This window comes from Rhincodon typus, chromosome 29 (genome assembly GCF_021869965.1).
Source record: "Rhincodon typus isolate 14 chromosome 29, sRhiTyp1.1, whole genome shotgun sequence".
NCBI classification, from domain to species: domain Eukaryota; kingdom Metazoa; phylum Chordata; class Chondrichthyes; order Orectolobiformes; family Rhincodontidae; genus Rhincodon; species Rhincodon typus.
Window position 1 is genome coordinate 34,458,615 of NC_063360.1, and position 22,433 is coordinate 34,481,047.

A 22,433-nucleotide genomic window follows, 5' to 3' on the forward strand; every position below is an offset into this window, starting at 1 on the left:
GTCTGACTCCAGCATCTGCAGTTCTTGCTATCTCAAAGCTTAACACTAATGTTAGTTTTGGTAGATATGCCTTGGGTGGATGTCAAGACTGTAAACATGCTCACTAACTTTTCAAAATAAAAAACCGAAAGAACTGCGCTTGCTGTAAATCAGGAACAAAAACAGACATTGCTGACCTTTCCTCAGAACTGTTTTCTTTTCTCACTAAGTTTTTGGCTGATTCTGCTTTCATTGTGGATGCTTTAAAGATGGTACAGAGGAGGTTTACCAGCATGTTGCCTAGTCTGGAGGGTTTTAGTTAGTCTGGAGGAGAGGCTGGATAAACTCGAATTGTTTTCACTGGAAAGACAGAGGACAAGTGCAATCTGATAGAGGTCCACAAAATTATGAGATGCATAGATAGGATAGATAGTCAGAGGCTTTTTCCCAGTATGGAGAGGTCAACTACAAGAGGGCACAGGATCAAGGTGAGAGGGGGAAGATTTAGAGGAGAAGTGTGGGCAAAATTTTTCACACAGAGGGTGGTGCTTGCCTGGAATGCACTGCCATTGTAGGTGGTGGAAGCAGGCATATTAGCAACATTTAATGCATATCTTGATAGACACATGAATAGGACGAAAAACAGGGATAGAAACTGCATGTGGGCAATAAGTAGTGGGTCTAAATAAGGATAAGAATTGGTGCAGGCTTGGTGGGCCAAAAGGCCTGTTCCTGTGCCGTATTGAATTACATATTTAATTGTGTTCTCTTTGGTATATCATCATCTCTGGAGCTATCCCAGCGAACCATATCAAATATTTTGGAAGAGAAGGGAGTTAATTGTATAGATGCTGTACTTATCCATGGCACCCCAACCTACAGTTTGTGAAGTTCTGAGAAAGGGTCATCGGACCCGAAATGTTAACTCTGATTTTTTCTTCACAGATGCCACCAGACCTGCTGAGCTTTTCCAGCAACTTCTGTTTTTGTTCCTGACTTACAGCATGCAGGGTTCTTTCAGTTTTTACTCAGTTCGTGAAGTTCTAAAAGTGTAACAGGAAACAGGTCTCACCTTAAATGAAAAATGTGAATTGATGCAAACTATCATTAAATTCTGAGGACACAAAATACAACAAAAATTCAAAATGATAGACTCTCATGAAACAAAAAGCCATCAGTGACATTACACAGCCCAAATACGTTGATGAAGTTCAGAGGTTCCTTGGATCTGGTCAGTCAGGTTTGGGAAATTCATTCTGAACTTAGCTACAATGACTGAGTCATCGAGAGAATTTGTGTGAAAAGGCCAGCACTCGTTTGGGGTTTCTGGCAAAACCAACACATCGTAAAAAATAAAGGAAAGGCTCATTTCTTCAGATCTTTTGGCACACTATAATCCATCCATTAATCGGACACCCATGAGAGTTGAACAGCTGTAAGAAACTGCGAAATATTTAACGGCCACAAATATTTAATCTATTTGGTCTAAAGGGAGCAGCACTGAACCTTAAAGTCTCAACCTTAAAGAAAACAAATGCAGAACTGTTCTTTTCAAAAAGTCGTAAATATAATAGTCAGTAGTCTGACTGAACTGACAGAAGCTTAAACTAAGCCTAAAGTCACTGTGTTTAAAAAGAAACTAGGGATGGGCAATGAATGCCAACTATGCCCACTTTCCATTAACTCTGCTTCTCTCTCCACAGATGCTACCAGACCCTGCTGAGTTTCTCCAGCATTTTCAGCATCTCCAAAGTTTTACTTATGGGTAAAGTTTCAGCACTCCTTTCAAATTAGATTGCTTTGTACCCATTGCATCGTGTCATTACTCTGACCAAAATATACCACACCACCAGGTTAAATTTCATCTGCCCTGCGTCTCTGCATATTTGATAAGTTAACATTCTCTTAATGCTGCTGCTATCTTCATCAAAATTTACTGCAATTGTGTGCTGTGTAACTTGAGCAAACTTTGAAATGATGTCCTGGATACTCAGGTCCAGATCAATGAAATACATCAAAACAAGTCATTGTTCTGTATCTGGTTCTTTGGGAACAGCTTGACTCAAACCATGCAAGGACCACATCACTGTTGGATCATTACTCCACTCTAATTGTTTTCCAGCATAATGAAACTCCATGTTTCTGGCTTGGATTTCCAAACTTCAGGAATATGGAGTGCACTTATTCTTGGAGATTTCCTTCACAGTGTCGGATCATCAGAGGAACATAAGTCACACACATTTCTTAAATTCATGGATAGAGTCAGAGAGATTTTACAACACAGAAAGAGACCTTTCAGCCCATTATGTTCACATGGCCATCAAGCACCTATCTACTCTAATCCCATTTTCCAGGATTTAGCCTCTAGCTTTATATGCTATGATGTTTTCAGGTGTTCATCTAAATACATCTTCAATGTTGTGAAGATTTGCCTGGACCACCCTTTCAGGCAGTGAATTCCATTTTGGCCACAACTTCTGGATGAAAGGTATTTTCATCAAATAACCTCTAATCCTCCTGCCCTTATATTATATCTATGCCCCCCACTTACTGTACTCTACTAAGGGAAAAGGTTTCTCTCATCTACATTGTCCATGTCCCTCCTAATGTTGTTTACCTCAGTCAGGTCCCCTCAACCTTCTCTGCTCCAAGGAAGACAACCCCAGTCTATCGAGTCTTTCTTCACAGCTGAATTGCTCCAGCACAGGCAACATCCTGGTGAATCCCCTCTGCACCCTCTTCAGTGCAGTCACATCCTTCCTGTAGGGTGGTGACCAGAACTGCTCACAGTACTCCAGCTGTGGTTTAACCAACATTATATACAGTTCCATCATAACCTCCCAGCTCTTATATTCAATGCCTCGACTGATAAAGGTTTCCATCATGGAAGCCAACTTTCCCCACTCATGGACTCCACTTACACGGCTCACTGCTGTGGAAAGGCGGCCAACATCATCAAAGACCCCTCCCATCCCGGTAACGATCTCCTACAACCTCTTCTGTCAGGCAGGAGATATGGAAGCCTGAACACACACATCAGCAGTTTCAGGAACAGCTTCTTCCCTGCCATTATTAGATTGATGAATGGACTCTCCAACTTTAAGTAATGCTGATCTTGTTAATGTTGATCTTGCCTCGTGTATGTCCTGTGCAGTGTAACCTGTATGCCTTACTCTGTCCAAGTTTTTTTTCATCCTATGATCTGTATGTTCCTGCTTACTCTGATCTGCCTGTACTGCTCATAAACAAAGCTTTTCACTGTACTTAGGTAAATGTGACAATAAATAACTCCAATCAAATCCAATCAAATCAAGTATCCTACATAACTTTAAAATCGCATTATGTCCTGCTACCTTCAAGGATCTATGGCTATCTATACCTATGTGTTGCTAATGCTCTGCACTGCCTAGGGTCTGACCATTCATTCACATACTTCCTTGTCTTGTTAGTCCTCCCAAAATGCATTACCTCACAGTTTTGAGGATTAAATTCCATTTGTCACTCTTCAGCCATCTACTATCATCCCGTGATCTAACACTTTCCTCCTTGCTATATAGCACACTACAGATTTCGCACAGTCTGTGAACTTATTGATGACATCTCTTATAGTCATGTTTTGATCATTAATGACATTACAAACAGCAAGGGTCCCTGGACTGATCCGTGGTATGCCTCTGGCTTTCAAATCACAAAATGAACCTTTGACTGTCACTCGCTGCCTCCTGTCACTTGGTCAATTTTGGATCCAAATTGCCCTGGATCCCATGGGCTCTTACCTTCATGACCAGTCTCCCATGCAAGCCATTGTCAAAGCCTTCCTGAAGTCCATATAGACTACATAATCTACACTGTACTCATCTACACACCTAGTCACCTCCTTGAAAACTCCAGTCAGGTTTGTTACACATGACCCTCCCACACCGCCCCCCTCCCGCCCCAACCCTGACATAGCCATGCTGACTATCCTTGTTTAATCTTTGCATCTCCAAGTAAAGATTAATTCTGTCCTGCGAATTTTCTCCAATGGTTTCTTGACCAGTGATGTTAGACTCACTGGTCTGTAGTTTCCTGGTTTATCTCTACCACCTTTCTTGAATAATGAATATTAACTGCCATGCAGTTCTCTGAGACCTCTCTTGTAGCCAGAAAGAATTTGAAAATGAATGTCAGAGTCCCTGCAATCTCCTTCCTTGTCTCCCATAACTGCCTGGGATACATCTTATCTGGGCCTGGGAGTTTATCCACTTTACAAGCTGCTAAAACCATCAATCTTTCCTTCCTCTTAATATTCATTTGCTCAAGTATATCACAATCCCCTCCCTGATTTCTATCCCTACATAATTCTTCTCTATTCTGAACACAGATACTAAATACTCACTTAAAACCTCACCTGCGCCTTCTGGCTCCCCACACACATTGCCAATTTCCTCCTTAATGGGCTCTACTCTTTCCCTGGTTATCCTCTTCCCCCTAATACACCTATAAATTGCCGCTGGATAAATTTTACCCACCAGTATTTTTTCATGCCCCCTCTTAACCCTCCTAATTTATTTTTTTAATCAAGGCTCTGCACTTTGTATACTCCTCTGGGGCATCCATTGTTTCGAACTGTCAGTAGCTGCCAGAAACTTCCCCCTTTTCCCTTATCCAATAATCCTGTAGATCCATTGGCATCCAGGGTTCTCTGCACTTGCTGGTCCCACCCTTCACCTTTGACCCACGTTGACCCACACTCTCACTGCTTGGATGTAGATGTAGATGAGTAGCTGCTCTCAGTCCACTTTAACAAGATACTGTCTTATCATATTCAAATCAGCCTTCCCACAATTTAGAACATTTATTCTGGCCCATCTTTGTCCTTCACTGTAACTATTTAAATCCTACTGAGTTACAGTTACTGTTACCAAAATTACATGGAATCCCTACAGTGTGGGACAGGCCATTTGGCCCATTGACTTTCTACTGATCCTCCAAAGAGCATCCCACCCAATCCCTGTAACCCTGCATTCCTCATGGCCAATCCACCTAGTCTGCACATCTTTGGACTGTGGGAGGAAACATGAAGCAGACACGGGGAGAACATACAAACTCTATGCAAACAGTTACCCAAGAGTGGAAATAAACACAAGTCCCTACCGCTGTGAGGCAACAGTGCTAATCTTAAGCAAGTGGGCTGCCCCATTGAAACTTTGACCATTTGCCTGGCTTCATTTCCTAAAACTAAGTTTGTCTCTTGTAGAAGACTTAAAAAGCTCTCCTGGCTGCATTTTGAGATTTCCGCCCTCTCTAAACCTTTCAAACTTATACGTTTATGTAACTTAATTTTGGGCAAGTTGAAATGCCTGACTGTTATTATCCGAATATTTTTACACTTCTGAGATTGGCTGAAATACTTGTTCCTCTATCTCTCCCTGACTGTTTGGTGATCTATTGTACACTGCCAGCAAAGTGACTGGCCTATGTTGTTTTTGAGTTCGACCCACATGCAACATTCCCTCTTAGCTGCGTTTACACAGTCACTCCAACGTTTCATACATAGCTATTGGTGTTCCAACACGGATAACAGCATTGACTTCTGGTTCAGGGCAGCATGATGGCTCAGTGGTTAGCACTGCTGCCTCAGAGTGCCAGGGATCTGAGTTCAATTCCACCCTTGGGCAACTGTCTGTGTGGAGTTCTCCCCGTGTCTGCGTGGGTTTCCTCCGGGTGCTCTGGTTTCCTCCCACAGTCCATAGATGTGCAGGTTAGGTGGATTGGCCATGCTAATTTGATCCATAGTGTCTAGAGATTACAGGTTAGCTGGATTAGTCATGTCATATATGGAGTTACAGGGTATGTGCATGGGAGATGGAGAGTGTGAGAGAGAGCTGGTCAAACTGGCTGAACCAGTAGAACTTTCTGCTGATGTGATAATCCAAATTGCCAGGAATGGCTCAGATTTTCCACATATCTCAAAATATGGGACTGAGTTCCCCTGCCAAACCATTATAGTTAAAATACTCTTAGCCTAAATTTAAGGCAGGTACAAAATTAATTAACATCTCATTTAAAAAGAACCTGAAAACACATCTATTTTTCATGCAGCTTTAAACTGGAGACAAAAGAAAACTTACCCACTATTCTAACAATCAGTTCTCTGCTTTCACTGATATCACGTTAGCTATCAGTACTCTGATCCATTTTGCCTCTGTCCTTTTGGTTCCACATGCTTAAATTTTGCATGTATTTTCCCTGTGCCTGTAATTAGAAACTTTTATTTGCCAAGTTATAAAAAATGTTTACAGAAGTTGACTTCCTCGTATCTTGAATTTGTGGTGCTCAAAGCAAAAATAAACGAGACAGATCGTTTTAATAGAGATAGTAGGAACTGCAGATACTGGAAAATCTGAGATAACAAGGTGTAGAGCTGGATGAACACAGCAGGCCAAGCAGCATCATAGGAGCAGGAAGGCTGACGTTTCGGGCCTAGACCCTTCAAGTGTTCAATCCACTTAAAGGGCAAACACATTCTAAGTGGTTGTTGCAATGAGCATAGGTTGAGAAGCTTGGGTGTGGTGCTGATCAGTTCGTTTGTAGAGTTCGGACTTGCTGCAGTTAATATCTGGGCTGTCTGGGAGTGTGACACTTTAAAGGAGAATCCCGAAATCTCACTGATATTGAACTCAAATTGTGCTACAGTTCTTCAAAGGTAGGATTCAGTCACTGTCTTGAGACCCATTTGGATTTTCTGTCAATTTGCATGACTTTGAAAGAATTCTAAGTTACTTATAAAATTCTCTCTTTTTCCCCCCCCCTCCCATACACTCCCTTGAACCAGAAGCTCTTACCCTTTCTGTCTCAGTGTCACTTTTCTCTCAATCCCTTTAACTCTCTGCCTCTCTTTCCTCACTCTTCCTTTCTTCCTCCTCTGGAGCGTCCGAGGGTGAGGGGTGACCTTATAGAGATGGGGGGCGGCACGGTGGCTCAGTGTTTAGCACTGCTGCCTCACGGCGCCAGGGACGCAAGTTCGATTCCAGCCTCGGGCGACTACCTGTGTGGAGTTTGCACGTTCTCCCCGTGTCTATGTGGGCTTTCTCTGGGTGCTCTGGTTTCCTCCCATAGTCCAAAGATGTGCAGGTTAAGTGGATTGGCCGTTTTGAATTCCCATAGTGTTCAGGGGTGTATGGGTTATAGGGGGATGGGTCTGGGTGGGATGCTCCAAGGGTCAGTGTGGACTTGTTGGGGTTCTCAGATTTATAAAGTCATGAGGAGCTTTGACAGGGTGAATAGCTAAGGTCTTTTCCCCCATGTTAGGGGAGGATATAGGTTGAAGGAGAGAGGGGAAAGAATTAAAAGGGACCTGAGGGGCAACTTTTTCCACGCAGAGGGTGGTTTGTGTATGGAATGAGCGGTCAGCGGAGGTGGGTACAAGAACAACATTTAAAAGGCATCTGGATGGGTACACAAATAGGAAGGGTTCAGAAAGATAAGGGCAAATGGGACTAGATCAGTTTAGGATATCTGGTCAGTGAAGACGAGTTGAAGATTTGTTTCCATGCTGTATAATTCTATGACTCTGTCTCTGTCTCTGGCACGCTTTCTTTCTTTCTGTCTGTCTCAACTTTCCCAACCTGCTTTTTATTTTCACCTTTTCTCTCCACCCTGACTGTTTTGTTGCCCTTTAGGCTCTGCCTCTTATCCTGCCTTTCCTTTTCATTCTGACTTCGAAACATGAAGTGAATTAAATGCAGCATTTCAATTCAGAGTATCAATTAATGGAAATAAAGACCCCTTGTCTTGTATGACATGATAATCCAGTCAATATTCTAACAAAGATTTGTACTTGTTTAGAGTTGTCCTTTCCATCTAGTTACCAATTGAAGTGTGCTTTCCTTAAAGGGCCACTCAAAGAGAAGTTTTGTTTTAGAACAGATTTATTTGACAAATGTAAATTACGTTCAAAAAGCACCTCGGCACCGCGTAATACTCTCAACCATACCCTAACACTGAGTGGTATCACAGATACCTCACAAATGGTATTCTCGTGTTTGAATATAACACAGAATGCATGTCCACACGTAGACGTTACCCGACGACGAAGCAGCGCTTTGAAAGCTTGCGATTTCAAATAAACCTGGTGTCGTGTGACTTCTGACCTTGTCCACCCCAGTCCAACACTGACAGTTCCGCGTTCATATCCGTATGTGATAAGGGCAGTGATTTATGTAACTTTCCATTGTCCGGGACACTTCGGCACTGACAGGGTTACATTCCCGATTCCAGAAAGGAACTACAACCTATTAAGAGTTTGGCATTGAGTGAGTCCACCATTAGAATCAGATGTGTTATCTTTTCCGAGAAGCAGAAGTGGTGTGGTGTAATGTGGTGTGTATCTTCCTCCTGTGTTGCTAATTAAATGCTTATTGTTTCACAGACTTTTTTTTGAATGGGACAGGTAGCAGTGTGTATGATCCAACATTTGTTATAACATACTTCCAGCTTGTAATAAAATTTAAGTAATGCCTGGTTGTCAGAGTGAGAAAGGAGTTACAAGAGGAGAAGGGGAGGTGTGGGGGTAAAGGGGTGGAGGGGGACCGAGAGAGCGCGAAAGTTAATAATGTTTATTTAGAGTATTGGTAATTTTCAGAATTTTCATTGGCACATGATTAAGTGTCGTACCTTTCAGCCTCCCATTATGATAGACGACTGTCATTTGTGCAATGGTGTAATTACTGGTGAGACCTTAGGTTGGTAGCGTGTCAGAGTTTCACAGCATACGTTTTCTGAAAGCTAGTCACTCTTGACAGATTTCTTCACTTGAGAAGATTTTGACCCCTTGTTAGCCTGGAATTTCCCGCAAGGTTTTGGCAATAAAATTGCCCGTTTGATAATAAAGCATGAAATCTGAAATGAAACAGTAGGTGCTGGAGATATAGTCCTGATAGGATGTGTGCCTTCTTCCGAACAGTACAACTGACTTCTCCCGAAACACTGCTGCTTGCAAATTTCCTTAATCATTCCATCTACTTCCTTCTGCTGAGGCTTATTCACTTAGTTCCACCCCAGGAAAAGGCTGTTCTGAGTTTTTTCTATTTACCTCAGTACTCACTCACTAACTCTATTCCAAATCTCAATTGATTTTGTCTTTTTTGATTAAATTGAGGTATCAAGATGATAAAATAGACATGGAGCAGATGCTTCCTCTTATAGGGCATCCTAGGGGCCATGGTCTTAGAATAAGGGTTATCAAATTTAAAACAGAGTTGAGGAGAAACTACTTCTCCCCAAAGGGTTGTGAATCTGTGGAATTTGCTACCCCAAAGTGCACTGGATGCTGGGTCAGTGGGCAAATTTAAGGAGGAGTTAGATTCTTAATTGGTAATGGATTGAAGGGTAATGGGGGTGAGGAGCATATCGGCCATGATCGAATGGCAGAGCAGACTTTGGGCCGAATGGCCTAATCCTGCCCCTATATCTTGTGAAATTATGATCATTGTCTCTAATTATTTCCCAACACCAACCCTGTTGGGGTCTCCTTTCTTTTGTGAGCAGGACGTGCGTGACGTTTGCAATCCTTCAGTCCTCTGACATCATTCCCATATCCATGGAAAACTGGAAGGAGTCAGTCTGAGCCTCCATAAACCCCAAACTTAACTTCCATCTGTGACTAGGATGCTGCCTACTATTACTGGTTGGTTTTTCACTTTGAATGCTGCCAATCTTTTAGTTGTGTTTCAAATCAAATTATTGGCTTTGAGTTGGTTACATCCTGAGGTCTTGTCAAACTGTCTCCTGGGAAAAAGGGAGTCCAACTGATACACTAACCAGCATGTGGCCGGACGGAGAAAAGAGCAAAACTGACCGCCACAACGCGGTCCATAACACTTGAGTCTCTGAGACAGGAAGTTGTAAGTTCAAGGAGTGGGGCTAAGAGTTGTGGTGTTGTGTTACAGTGTCCGAGATGCCTCCTTTCAGAGGAGATGTGAAATTAAGGCCGGTCTGTCAGGTTAATGTAAAAGATCCCATATCATGATGCTTCTGTTTATGTCTTCTGCATCTTTGAAGCAGACATTCTATCCTAGGCTGGAGGTTTCTATGGATATCATTGCTGAGTTTCAGGTGATGTGACTTAACACGAAATCTGAAGATGTGTTATCTTGAATAAATACTTCATAGCATGGAATTTAACCATCAATTAAAAGGAGACTTGAAATTTTCCATCTTACGTTCATCAGGATTAGGACTCGAAAGAGGTGAAGTAATGGGGAATCAGATACGTTATTTTATACAGAATAAGAGGGTGCTGATTGGTTGGGCCTTTATTGGCATGGTGATATGACAAGGAGTTAACTATCAATCGTGATTCATAGACCAGGCAGATAGATTCTGATTGGCCCGGGTATTGCCAAGGGAGTGTAGCAGAGTTTGGCTGACTCCATGACCAATTCTATATTTTGTGTCTTTGCTTTGAGTGCAAGATGAAAAGCTTCAATTGCTTTCCTTTTAAAGCGATGTTGTGGTTCTTTTAATGGGCTGGGTAAGTAGGGTTTCACAACAACAGTGAGACACCTTGGGGACTGCGTTGGTGGGCAGTGAGATGTAAAGCATCTACAGAAGGCACGTCTGAGCAGTTTGTGCTTGCAAGAAACCAAGAAGTGTGTGTTAGTGGTGTGTATCATGATATATCCGACCAGAATGATTAAAAATACCAAAAGGGTAACGTCATAATCAGAAAAAAAGTAATAAAATCCATTTGGAAAATTTTACTCAAAGCTGAACTATGGAGAATCATTAACTTATTTATATAGTTCCTTGCACAACCATTTTGCTTTATCAGCTATGCTTAATTTATCTAGTAAAAGGTGTGGGGTAATGGGTAAAGTCCCTCTATCGAAACCAGGAGCTCTAAGCTGAAATTCCTTTCGAGGGCTCAGTGCTCAATCAGCAAATCCTTCCAACACTTACCATTGTTAAATGACAGAAGTTCCTGGTCAGCTGCTTTTGGTTGAGGGGAAAATGGTTCGTGACTTTGTAAATCAGATCTCAAGGAAAAAGAGCGAGAATCTTGTCCAATGTTGTTGCTTTTATATTGCCACATTGACAGCTTCCCTTTCTCTACCAGAGGCAGATACAAAGTGCTCATTTTTTTTATGATTGCAGCCTTGCCCTCTCCCTTCACGGTAACATCTCCGTTTTGGTTCCTAATTGATCTTCCCTCGTGTTAGCTACCTTTTTGGTCTTTTTGTATTTATAAAAGACTTTTTAATTGTCCAATTTTAACTTAACAAAGTGGGTGGGTGAGCACTGGAAATGTCACAATATTCAAAGCAACGGGACCAGTGTAGGTGTAGAACAGTTATTTTTGATCAGGCTGAAGTGCCCCTTCTGTACAGTATGAATACCTGCTAATTATGTTTGCTTCTGCTCTCTCTTTTTTGCTTCTCTTGTTCCATTTTATTCACCTTAATTTCAGTGTATGATCATCTTCTGTACTTCTCTGCTCTGACCCACAGCACCATGACCTCCCCCTTGGGTAGAGCAAGGAGGCAAGTCTCAAATTTGCTTCCTGATCCACAACTGGCAATTTAGCTAACGAAGCCACTTCAGGACTCAGTCCCACTAGCAACCTACACTTTTAAATTGATGTTGTGACATGCTGTTGCAATTGAGTGGTGAAGGGAATGGATGATTGTGAATGTGGTACAAGTCAAGCGGGCTGCTTTGTTCTGGATGGTGTCAAGCTTCTTGAGTGTTGTTGGGGCTGCACCCATCCAGGCAAGTGGGGAGTATTCCATCACACTCCTGACTTGTGCCTTGTAGTTGATGACAGGAGAGGGGAAAGATTTAAAAGGGACCGAAGGGATAACTTTTTCACACAGAGCGTGAGGCATGTATGGAATGAGCTGCCAGAGGAAATGGTCGTGGGTGAATGGTACATTTACAATTACAAGATTTAAAAGGCATCAGGATGTGTATATGAATAGGAAGGGTTTAAGAGTGATATGGGCCAAATGCTGGCCAATGGGACTAGACTAATACAGAATATCTGATCGGCATGGATGGGTTGGACTGAAGGGTCTGTTTCCATGCTGTACAGCTCCATGACTCTATGGCAGACTTTGAAAAGTCAGGAGGTGAATATTCCTAGCCTTTGTCCTGCTCCTGTAGCCACTGTGTTTGCATGGCTGGTCCAGTTGAGTTTCTGGCCAATAGTAACCTCCAGGATGTTGATCGTGGGGGTCTTTCAGTGATGGTAAAGTCAAGGGGTGGTGGTTAGATTCTTTCTTAATGGAGATGGTCTCTGGCGCTGAAGTGGCAAGTGACATTTGCACTACATATGAGCCCAAGAGGAAAACAAATTGTGACACTGAGTCATATAACAACATGATGTAAAGGCAAGTGATCCTGGGTTTTGATCAACTTTTACAGACTTTGCGATGAATTACGTAATTTCACCTCCTAGTATCATTTCAAACCTTTTACACCTTAGTTTCTAAATCCAAGTCATTTCGAATCATAGAATCTCCACAGGGCAGAAAGAGGCAATTCGGCCCATCTAGTCCACATCAACCCTTTGAAGAGCATCCCACCCTGACCCACTCCCTTACACCCCCTTGCCCTGCAAGCCTGCATTTCCCATGGGAAATCCACCTAACCTGCATGTCTTTGGACTGTGAGAGGAAACCCACATTGAACCTGGGAGAACAGCAAACTCTGTACAGACAGTCACCCAATACTGGAATCCAACCTGGGTCCCTGGCACTGTCAGGCAGATTGCTAACCACTGAGCCACTGTGCCACCTATCTAATTTATATAATTGAAACACTAATCTTTGCATTCATTTGACACCTTTGTCATGCCCTAAAGTGCCCTACGGGTACATAATCAGACAGACTCTTACATTAAGTCAGAAGCTTGGCCAAAGAGGTTGGTTTTTGAAGAATGTCTGTCTTTTAGGCAGAAAGTGATATGGAGAGGTATAAGGATGGAAATCTAGAGCCTGGGGCTCTGTCAACTCAGGGCACAGCCACCCATTGTGGGGTGGATGCTCAGAATCCGAGGTATCCTAGAGGATTGTCAGTCTGGTGGAGGTTACAACTGATGGGGAATGATGAGGCCATGCAAAAATTTGAAAGCCAAGATAAAAGTTTCAATATTAACGTGTTGCTTGACCTGAAGCCATTTTAAGACTGTAAACACGGGGGTGATAGAGGAATGGGACTTGTTCTAAAAAGTTTTTAAAAGATGACAGAGTTTGAATGACCTCAGCGTTTCAAAAGATCAAGTATGGGAGACCAGGCCAGGGTTGTATTGGAAGTGTGAAGTCTTAGAAGTAATAAAGACATGAATGAGCTGAGATAAGAGTGAAGTGAGTAATGTTTGGAAAGGGGCCAAAAACAATGTTTCAAAGTTTAATTGGAGGAAATTCCTGCTCATCCAGTACTGGATATTAGGTAGGAAACGTATGTACACCCAACAGGTCCTCTGCTCAGGTTCTGTTCAGTTGCTTGCAGGAGGCTCCAGTTTGTAATCATAATTTTCTGTCACACCTGTTCTACACCTCTCTAATCTTCCTTCGCTCATCACCTTCAGCGGATTCTAATCTCTTAGAATATGGTGATTCCAACTTGGTTACCTGTTCTTGAATACACCCACTATTGATCCTTTCTCTTCCTGCACCACCAAAAGACCTTCTTCATTGCTCTCATGCTGTCTTCCTAATGGGCTCCATCCTTTTTCAAAATTGCATGTCGTAATTGTTAAATCTTTACCTATCTTATTCTCTGAAGGTTCATTTTTCAACCCAGTGTGACGAAACTCTTCAATCACATTCTCAAAAATTCTATTCTTAAGACCTGTACCTGTTTCTTTGTTTGGAGAATGTATTTTTCCACCTTTTGTTCAGAGGACATTTTCAAAATTTGCAGATGATATGAAATTTGGAAGTGTTGTAAACTTGAAGGAAGGTAGTGTAGAACTTCAAAAGGACAGAAAAATTGATGGAGACAGCAGGTAAGTGGCAGATGAAGTTAAATGCAGAGGAATTTGACACAAAGCACATGGACAGGCAAAATCAAATAAGGGACTCAATTCTAAAGAGGACACAGGAGCACAAGGACCTGGGTGTATTTTGAAAGTGGTCTGGTGAAGACAGCAGTTAATGAAGCATACGGTATCCTGGGCCTTTATTAATAGGAACATGGAATACAAGAGCAGGGAGGTTATGCTGAATCCGTATTAGACATTAGTTACACCTCAGCTGGAATATTGTGTACGGTTCTGGCTGCAACATTGGAATGAGTGCAGAGGAGAGTTTTAAGAATAGTTCCAAGGATAAGAAAGCTCAGTGATGAGGATAGATTGAAGAAGCTGGGGCTGTTCTCCTGGGAGAGAAGAAGGCTGAGAGAAGATTTGATAGAGGTTTTCAAAATCATGAAGGGGCTCAATTACAGTGGATAGGGAGAAACTATTCCTGCTTGTAAAGACTAAATGAACAATTTATAAATATGGAATATCAGTAATGGTGATGATCAAACTATCATTGATCACCATCAAAACCCACCTTCATTGCTAATGTTCTTCATGGAAGGATTGTCATTACCCAAAGTGTCTAGGACCTGAAATGGTGCATTTTGTCAGATGGCTGGTTTGCGATTCAGAGTGGGTCCAATTCCTGCACTGGCTGAGGTTACCATGAAAGACTCTCCTCCTCAACATCTCCCCTCACTTGAGTTGTGGTCACCCTCAGGTTAAACCACCACCAGATGTCTCTGTCTCTGTGAGACAGCAGCGGTACAGTTTGGTAAGACCATGGTGACTTTCCCCACCTAGTAGGCAACCCTGTCCAACCATTTTGCCCAATTAAATCATGTCCAGTTAGCAATCTGCCTCGCGTACAAAACTACGGTTTTGCTGTAGCTTTGTGCTGAACCTTTCCAGCAACTTCTGTTTTTGTTTCTGATTTACAGCATCTGCACCTCTTTCAGATTTTACAAAGCTACAGTTGTTCATTTATCAGTTGTAATGACTTCTAACACTTTCAAGATTCAACCAGCTGAAATTATTTTACAGAATCCACAAAACAGGTGTACACTTCCGGTCCAATTCCTGCTACTTTTGCCTAACATTCTGAGCGTTCCTCAAGCCTCCCTAAATCTGCATTCCATCCAAAAACCACTTTGCTGCTGATTGTAAAGGATTACTTTGGCTTTTAATCTCTTTGAGTGTTATTAAAATAAAGCTCTCAGCGTTTTGTGGTATTTTCCATCTCCAATTCCAACCATTGCATTCCTCATGAACTCCTCCAGCCATTTTGCTTTATGTTTATCTCCTTTAAACAATTTCATCAATTCTCTTGAATAAATCAAAAAACTGCGGAAGCTGGAAATCGGAAATGAAAATAGAAATTGATGGAGAAACTCAGCGGTTCTCTCTACAGACACTGCCAGAAAAACAGTCATGTTGACATTTCAAATCCAGTGAATCTTTGTCAGTTCTGAATGTGAGGAAGTGTTTCTTCACACAGGGTGGTGGCAGCGCAATGCACTGTCTGGAAGGAAAACCTCCAACCTTTTATAAAGTACTTGGACGAGCACTTGAAATGTCATAACATTCAAGGCAATGGGCCAAGTGCTGAAAAGTGGGACTTGTGTAGGTTAAGTAGTTTGTCAGTGCACTCTCAATGAGCCAAAGTGTCTCTTCCATATTGTATGATTCTATGTCTCAATGTTAACTCTGTTTATTTTTCCCTCTGTCAGACCAGTTGAGTATCTCCAGCACTTCCTGTTCTTGTCATCAATTCTCTTGCCTTCTATGGTGATTTGATTACATCCCTTCTGGTTTACCAGGCTTCAGATCCCTTGTAGCTCCAAATATTTCACATTCCTGAAGATCAGAATCAGGAAGATCATGATGAGAAATGTCATCATCACTTTGTGACTTTAGTTGTGCTGGCTTTCCACCTATAATATTTTAGGTGTATTCTTTCCCTCTGTTCTTTGCTTTCTCAGGTTCTATAAGAAGGTGCTATCTTTACTACCAATTCCTCGTCACTCTTGTTTACCCCTCTTTCCTCTGGTCGACTCCTTGACTTTCTCGGAGACAACGTCTGTCTGTTTTTGTTGTTGTAGTCCTTTGCTTGGCACTGCTTTCCTCACTAATTCTCACTTGCCTGCTCAGTCTTTCCCTTGCTCCCTTTAGCTTATTATTTAGTTTCTATGTATTCAATTATCCACATGTGTGTTCGTGTTCTTAAATGTCCTTAGGGGGAGGCGATGGCCTAGTGGTATTATTGCTAGACTATTAACCCAGAGACCCAGGTAACATTCTGGGGACCTGGGTTCAAATCCTGCCATAGCAACCGGTAGAATTTGAAGCCAAACTTAAAAAAAAAGTCTGGAATTAAGAGTCTAATGACGACCATGAAATTGTTGTCGATTGTCAGGAAAAATCCATCTGGTTCACTTTAGGGAAGGAAACTGCCATCCTTACCCAGGTCTGGCCAACATGTGACTCCAGACCCACAGCAAATGCCCTCTTAATGCCCTCTGGACAATAAATACTGGTCTGGCCAGTGATGCCCACATCCCATGAATGAATAAAACAAAATTTGCTTCTCACCTTATAAGCGGTCTGAGAGTTTAGCAAAAATGCAGTTGAGAGAGGTGCAGGTAAGGTAGAGTGAGGAGTCACCAGGATACATGAGTAAACTAATGTGGTCCTTTTTGATAATAGGACACCCAAGTCTGGAATGTAGATGAGAAATGGAAATGAAGAAATTAGGAGCAGGGATAGGCCATTCGGTCCTTCGAGCTTGTTCTGCCATTCAATGTAGTCATGGCTGATTCTCTATGTCGATGCCCTGTTCCCATTTTCTCTCCACTCCCCAGCTTGGTGCCTTTAATACCTAAAAATGTATCAACCCATTGAAATTGAACAGTGCCAAAGATTGATCCTTGGGGGGGACGGATCAGAAACAATGGTACAAATGTAGCAACAGAAGTCGTTGTAAATGATTCTCTGGCTACAATCAGAGAAATAAGTATGAAACCAGGTGAGGGGGTGGTCCCAACTGGTCAAACAGCAGAGGAGAGGCATTAAAGGTTGATGGTGTGGTCAACCATCTTAAAGACAAGAGAATTGAGAAGGGCAGTGATAGAAGGGTTGCCTCTGTCACAATCCATAATTAATATGCCATTGGTGACTTTGCTAAGAACTATTTTAATACGATTGTCTTCAAATAATAGACTTCAGTAAGGCAGTTGGGCAGGGTCAATTCTAAAGCTGGACCCTATTGCAAGTCCCAAAAGCCAATTGTTAAATCAAAATGAATCTTGCCTTCTATCTCTGTAACAAAACAATTCATTTTTTCTCTTTCTTCAAAAGAACAGAATGCATTTTTTTTTTGTTTAAAACTGATTACATAATCTTGTGATGCCCCAATTTGGAACCATAGAGATGTACAGCACAGAAACAGACTCTTCAGTCCAACCCGTCCATGCTGACGAGATATCCTAGATAAATCTAAACACATTTGGCCCATATCCCTCTTAAATCCTTCCTATTCATATACCCATCCAGATGCTTTTTAAATGTAATTGTACCAGTGTCCTCCACTTCCTCTGGCAGCTCATTCCATACACACCACCCTCTGCATGAAAAAGTTGCCCCTTCGGCCCCTTTTAAATCTTTCTCCTCTCCCCTTAAACGTATGCTGTCTGGTTTTGTACTCCTCTCCCAAGGGGAAAGACCTTGACTATTCACCCTATCGATACCCCTCATGATTTTATAAACTGCTATAAGGTCACCCCAACAAGTTTATTTGAAATCACAAGCTCTTGGAGCGCTGCTCCTTTTGTCTTTTTAAAGTTCATGAAATCAGGCAGTACGGAATGGGGCCTTTCAGTCCATCATCCACGTACTGGCTCTGCGAAAGAGTTATTCAAATCATTCCATCCTTGCCCTGTTCTGCCGCCTACTGCTTAATTCCAAACCCAGGATGGATAGATACATTTTTTGTGAAGCAAAGATATTAAGGAAATGAGACAAAGGCAGATATTGGCGAGAAAAGAAAGAAGAAAAACCAGATGCATGCCAGAATAATAAGAGCGATAGAAATCAGGAAGAATATCTCAAATACAGGAGAGAGGCTATTGCTAGAATAACAAAGGTTAAGAGGCAGCTTGAGGAAAGGATGGCAGACTGCACTAAAACAAATCGTAAAATGTTCTTCAAATATATTAATGTTAAAAATTAGTAAAGGATAGAGTGGGGTCCAGAAGGAACAAGCAGGATAAGCTGCTCACTGAAGCAAAGACTGTGGCAAAGGTACTTCTACTATAGTGAAGATGAGAGGTGAGGGTGGGGTAGGGAGACTAAGGCACATGGTAAATGCAGACAGAGGTGGGGGGTGCTGAGAATAGGAGATTTGGGTTTGGGGGGTGGGGAGCTAGGAATGGGGTGGGAGGGAGCAGTGGGTTTATGGGCCGAAGGGAGGGAGAGAGAAGGTGTGTCAATAAAGGGTGATGTGTTTGTCATCTGCTTGCTGACCTTTACCTGGCCAAGGCTGAGCTCCGACTCTCAGACACTTCCTCTGATCCCCCATCAGGCCATGACTGTACCGTTGTAAGTCGGGCTGTAGTTTTCAGGACTGCCATAGAGATCTCCCCTCAGCTTCCCATCTCAAGGTCCCCTCAACCCCACAGCAGCTCTATCTCCTTCCCAAAATCCGCCAACAGGACTGCCCTGGCAGACCCATCATTACAGCCTGTTCCTGCCCCACTGAACTTATTGCTTTCTATCCTGACTCCATTCTTCTCCTGCTTGTTGAGTTTCTTCTCACTTGCGTTCATGATTCTTCTGATTGGTTCCACAATTCCTGGTCCCAGCGGCTGTTTCTTTCTCCACGGATGTACGCTCCATTCCTCATCAGGATGGCCTGAAGACTGTCCACTCCCTCCTTGAAAAAGGGCCTGAACAGTCCTCATGCATCACACCCTGCCTCACCTGGCCAAACCCGCCCTCCGTTGGAATAGCATCTCCTTTAGGTCATCTCGTTTTCTTCATGTCGCTGTGTGTGGCCATGGGTACCTGTATGGTCCCAGCTACACCTGTGTCTTTGTGGGGCATGTAGGACATTCCTTGTTTGAGTACTACTGAAGACCTCACCTACAACTCTTTCTCCAAGACATTTTTGATGGCTTCCCTGCTGTTTCTTGCTCTTACTCTGAAATGGAAAAAAATCATCAGTTTTGCTTCCGGTTTCCATCCTTCTCTCGCTCTTGCCTCAGTCCATCTTGGACTTTTTCCTTCCCCTTGTTCACTTAGCCTACCCTCAGAAATACAAACAGCAGTCGACTAATATTCATACTCACCGAATCCCACATTTATCTTGGCGACACTTCCTCACATGTGCTTCCTGCAAGGATTTGTTTTCATTCTCCTACTTTCCATTATATCTGCTGCCTCTAGTGTGACCCTTTCCCTCAACTGAGAACCAGCCCCCCTGCCACACCTTCCTGCACAAGCCATGGTTGACAGGGTCCCCAGCCATGTTCAACCCATCTCCCACACTTTTGCCCTCACCCTTTCCCCTGCTTCCCAGAGCAACAACAAGGTTCCCCTTGTCCTCACTTTCCAACCCACGAGTCTCCACTTTCAAAGGATCATCCTCTGGCATTTCTGCCACCAACACCCTCCCCCGCCCCCTCGCAGGAAGCTACAATCCAAACAGATGTCATGTTGCACAGGGGCCATTTCTTCCATAAAACCTGATCCACTCCTAACATTTCCTCCCTCCCTCACCCATCCCCTGCACTTGCCCATTCACTTCCTCCATGTTCACTGTTCAGACACACCTTCCAGGTGAAGCAGCATTTTTTTCTTAGACTTCTTTCAATCTAGTAAACTGCATTCGCTGCTCCCAGTGTGGTCTCCTTTGCATTGGCGAGATTAAATGTGGATTGGGTAAGTGCTTTACAGAACATCTCTGCTTTATGCATCGGGATAACCCAATCTCCTAGTTGTTTGCCATGTCAACAACCCGCCTCCCTCTCATGCTAACATTCTTGTCCATGAGCCTGCTGCAATGTTCTAACAAAGCAAGCTTGAACTACAACTTATCCTCCACTTCAGCACTTTGCAGCCTCAAGGTTTCAAGATTGAATTCCATAACTTCAGAAACTGACTGCAAGATGTCTGTTCTCCACTTGTCTTGCATTGTCCTCTCTGCCCCACCCACCATGACATTGTCTTAGAACATAAACATAGAACAGTACAGCACAGCGCAGGCCCTTCGGCCCACAATGTTGTGCCGACCTATTATCCTACTAAGATCAATCTACCCTGCATACCCTACATTTTACGATCCCCCATGTGCCTATCCAAGAGTCGCTTAAGTCTCTAAAGTATCTGACTCTGCTACCACTGCCGACAGCGCATTCCACACGCCCACCACTCTCTCTGTGTGAAGAACCTACCTCTGATATCTCTCCTATACCTTCCTCCAATCACCTTAAAATTATGCCTCCTTGTAATAGTCATTTCCGCCCTGGGAAAAAGTCTCTGGCTATCCACTCTATCTATGCCTCTCATCATCTTGTAAACCCCTATCAAGTCACCTCTCGTCCTTCTTCGCTCCAATGAAAAAAAGCCCTAGCTCCCTCAACGTTTCCTCATAAGACCTGCCCTCCAGCCCAGGCAGAATCCTGGTGTATCTCCTCTGCACCGTCTCTAAAGCTTCCACATCTTTCCCACAATGAGGTGACCAGACTGAACACAATATTCCAAGTGTGGTCTAACCAGAGTTTTATAGAGCTGCAGCATAACCTCTCTTGTTTGTATCTTGTTTACTTTGTCCTTAAAGAGGACCCATTCTCTCTTTCACACATTAATTTATACCCTTTGTTTTAATTCACCCTGGGACATGGATCTGACTGGTTGGGCCAACATTTATTAATCATCCCTAGCTGCACTCAAGAAGGAACGGTGATATATTTCCAAGTCAGAGTGCATGGCTTGGAGGGGAATTTGCAGGGGGTGGTGTTCCCATGTATCTGTTGCCCTTGTCCTTCTAGATGGAAGTGGTCATGGATGTGGAAGGTGCTGTCTGAGGACCATGTACAGTACTATGTATCCTATAAACACTGCAGCTACTGAATGTCAGTGATGGATGTGATGCCAATCAAGCGGGCTGCTTTATCCTGGATGGTGTCAAGCTACTTGAGTGTTTTTGGAGCTGCACCCATCCAGGCAAGTGGGGAGTATTCCATCACACAGAAAACCAAAAGAACTGTAGCTGTTGGAAATTAGGAACAGAAACAGGTCTGGCAGCACCTGCGGAGAGAAATCAGAGTTAACGTTTCGGGTCCAGTGACCTTTCTTCAAAACAGTAGGGTCACTGGACCCGACATGTTAACTCTGATTTCTCTCCAGACCTGCTGAGATTTTCTAGCCATTTCTGTTTTTGTATTCCGTCACATTCCTAACTTGTCCCTTTGTAAATGGTGGACAGGCTTTGGGGAGACAGGAGGTGAGTTACTTGATTCTTGATCCAAAAATCACTGGAGGATGCCAAGCCTCTGACCTAACTGTAGTAAATACGTGGCTAATCCAGTTGAATTTCTAGGCAATGGTAACTCTCAGGATGTTGTTAATGGGGGTTTCAGTGAGGGTTATACTATGGGATGTCAAGAGGTAATTTTTGCTCACCAATTCAATTGAGGCTCCCTGTATCTATTTACACAAAGATGAGCTACTTACAGAATTTGACATATCATACATAGAATCATACAAATCCCTACAATATGGAAGCAGGCCATTCAGCCCATTGAGTTTATGTGGGTCCTTTGAAAAATATCCCACACAGACTTACTCCCCAACTGCATCCCTGTAACCCTGCATTTCCCAAGGCTAATCTAACAGGCCTGCACACTATGGGACAATTTAGCACGGCCAATCCACCTACCCTGTACATCTTTGGACTGTGGGAGGAAACCGGAGGACCTGGAGGAAACCCACACAGAGACACGGAGAATGTGCAAACTCCACATGGATGGTCACCCAAGGGTGGGATCAAACCCGGGTCCCTGGCGCTGTGAGGCAGCAGTGCTAACCACCGTGCCGCCCCCTCATAACTACTTTGCTCGTGACAATGTCGTAGCTACCCAATGTTTGACATTATTTATTTTTAATTCATTTATATGGCTGGCTGCATTGCTCCCTTAAATTAATTCACAGATTGTGAGCAGCCTTCTTGCCCTTCCCTAATAGGCCTGAAGAAGGTGGCAATGAGATGTCTTCTTGAACCACTGCAGTCCTTTCGAGGTCTAGAGACACCTGCGGTGCTGTTAGGGAGGGAAGTCCAGGATTTTGACCCAATGGCAGTGAAGGAACGGCGATTATGTTTCCAAGTCAATGGCTTGGCAGGAGATGGTGCTCCTGGGCAGATGTCAGAACACCCAGAGCATCAGAGTCT

General features: G+C 43.1%; 1 protein-coding gene across 5 annotated transcripts in view; it reads left to right on the top strand.

Annotated features, from left to right (window-relative positions):
• LOC109918138 (N-acetyllactosaminide beta-1,3-N-acetylglucosaminyltransferase 3-like) overlaps positions 1-22,433 on the top strand; it is a 67,491-nt gene that overhangs the window by 39,445 nt on the left and 5,613 nt on the right. Inside the window, exon 1 of one of the 5 annotated variants that reach the window (XM_048614318.1) lies at positions 6,506-6,667. The exons of the other annotated variants lie outside the window; for them this stretch is intronic. The gene's annotated coding sequence lies outside the window, so the exon portion shown is untranslated. Of the gene's footprint in view, positions 1-6,505; positions 6,668-22,433 lie in introns of those variants that run through there. 5 annotated transcript variants of the gene reach the window in all.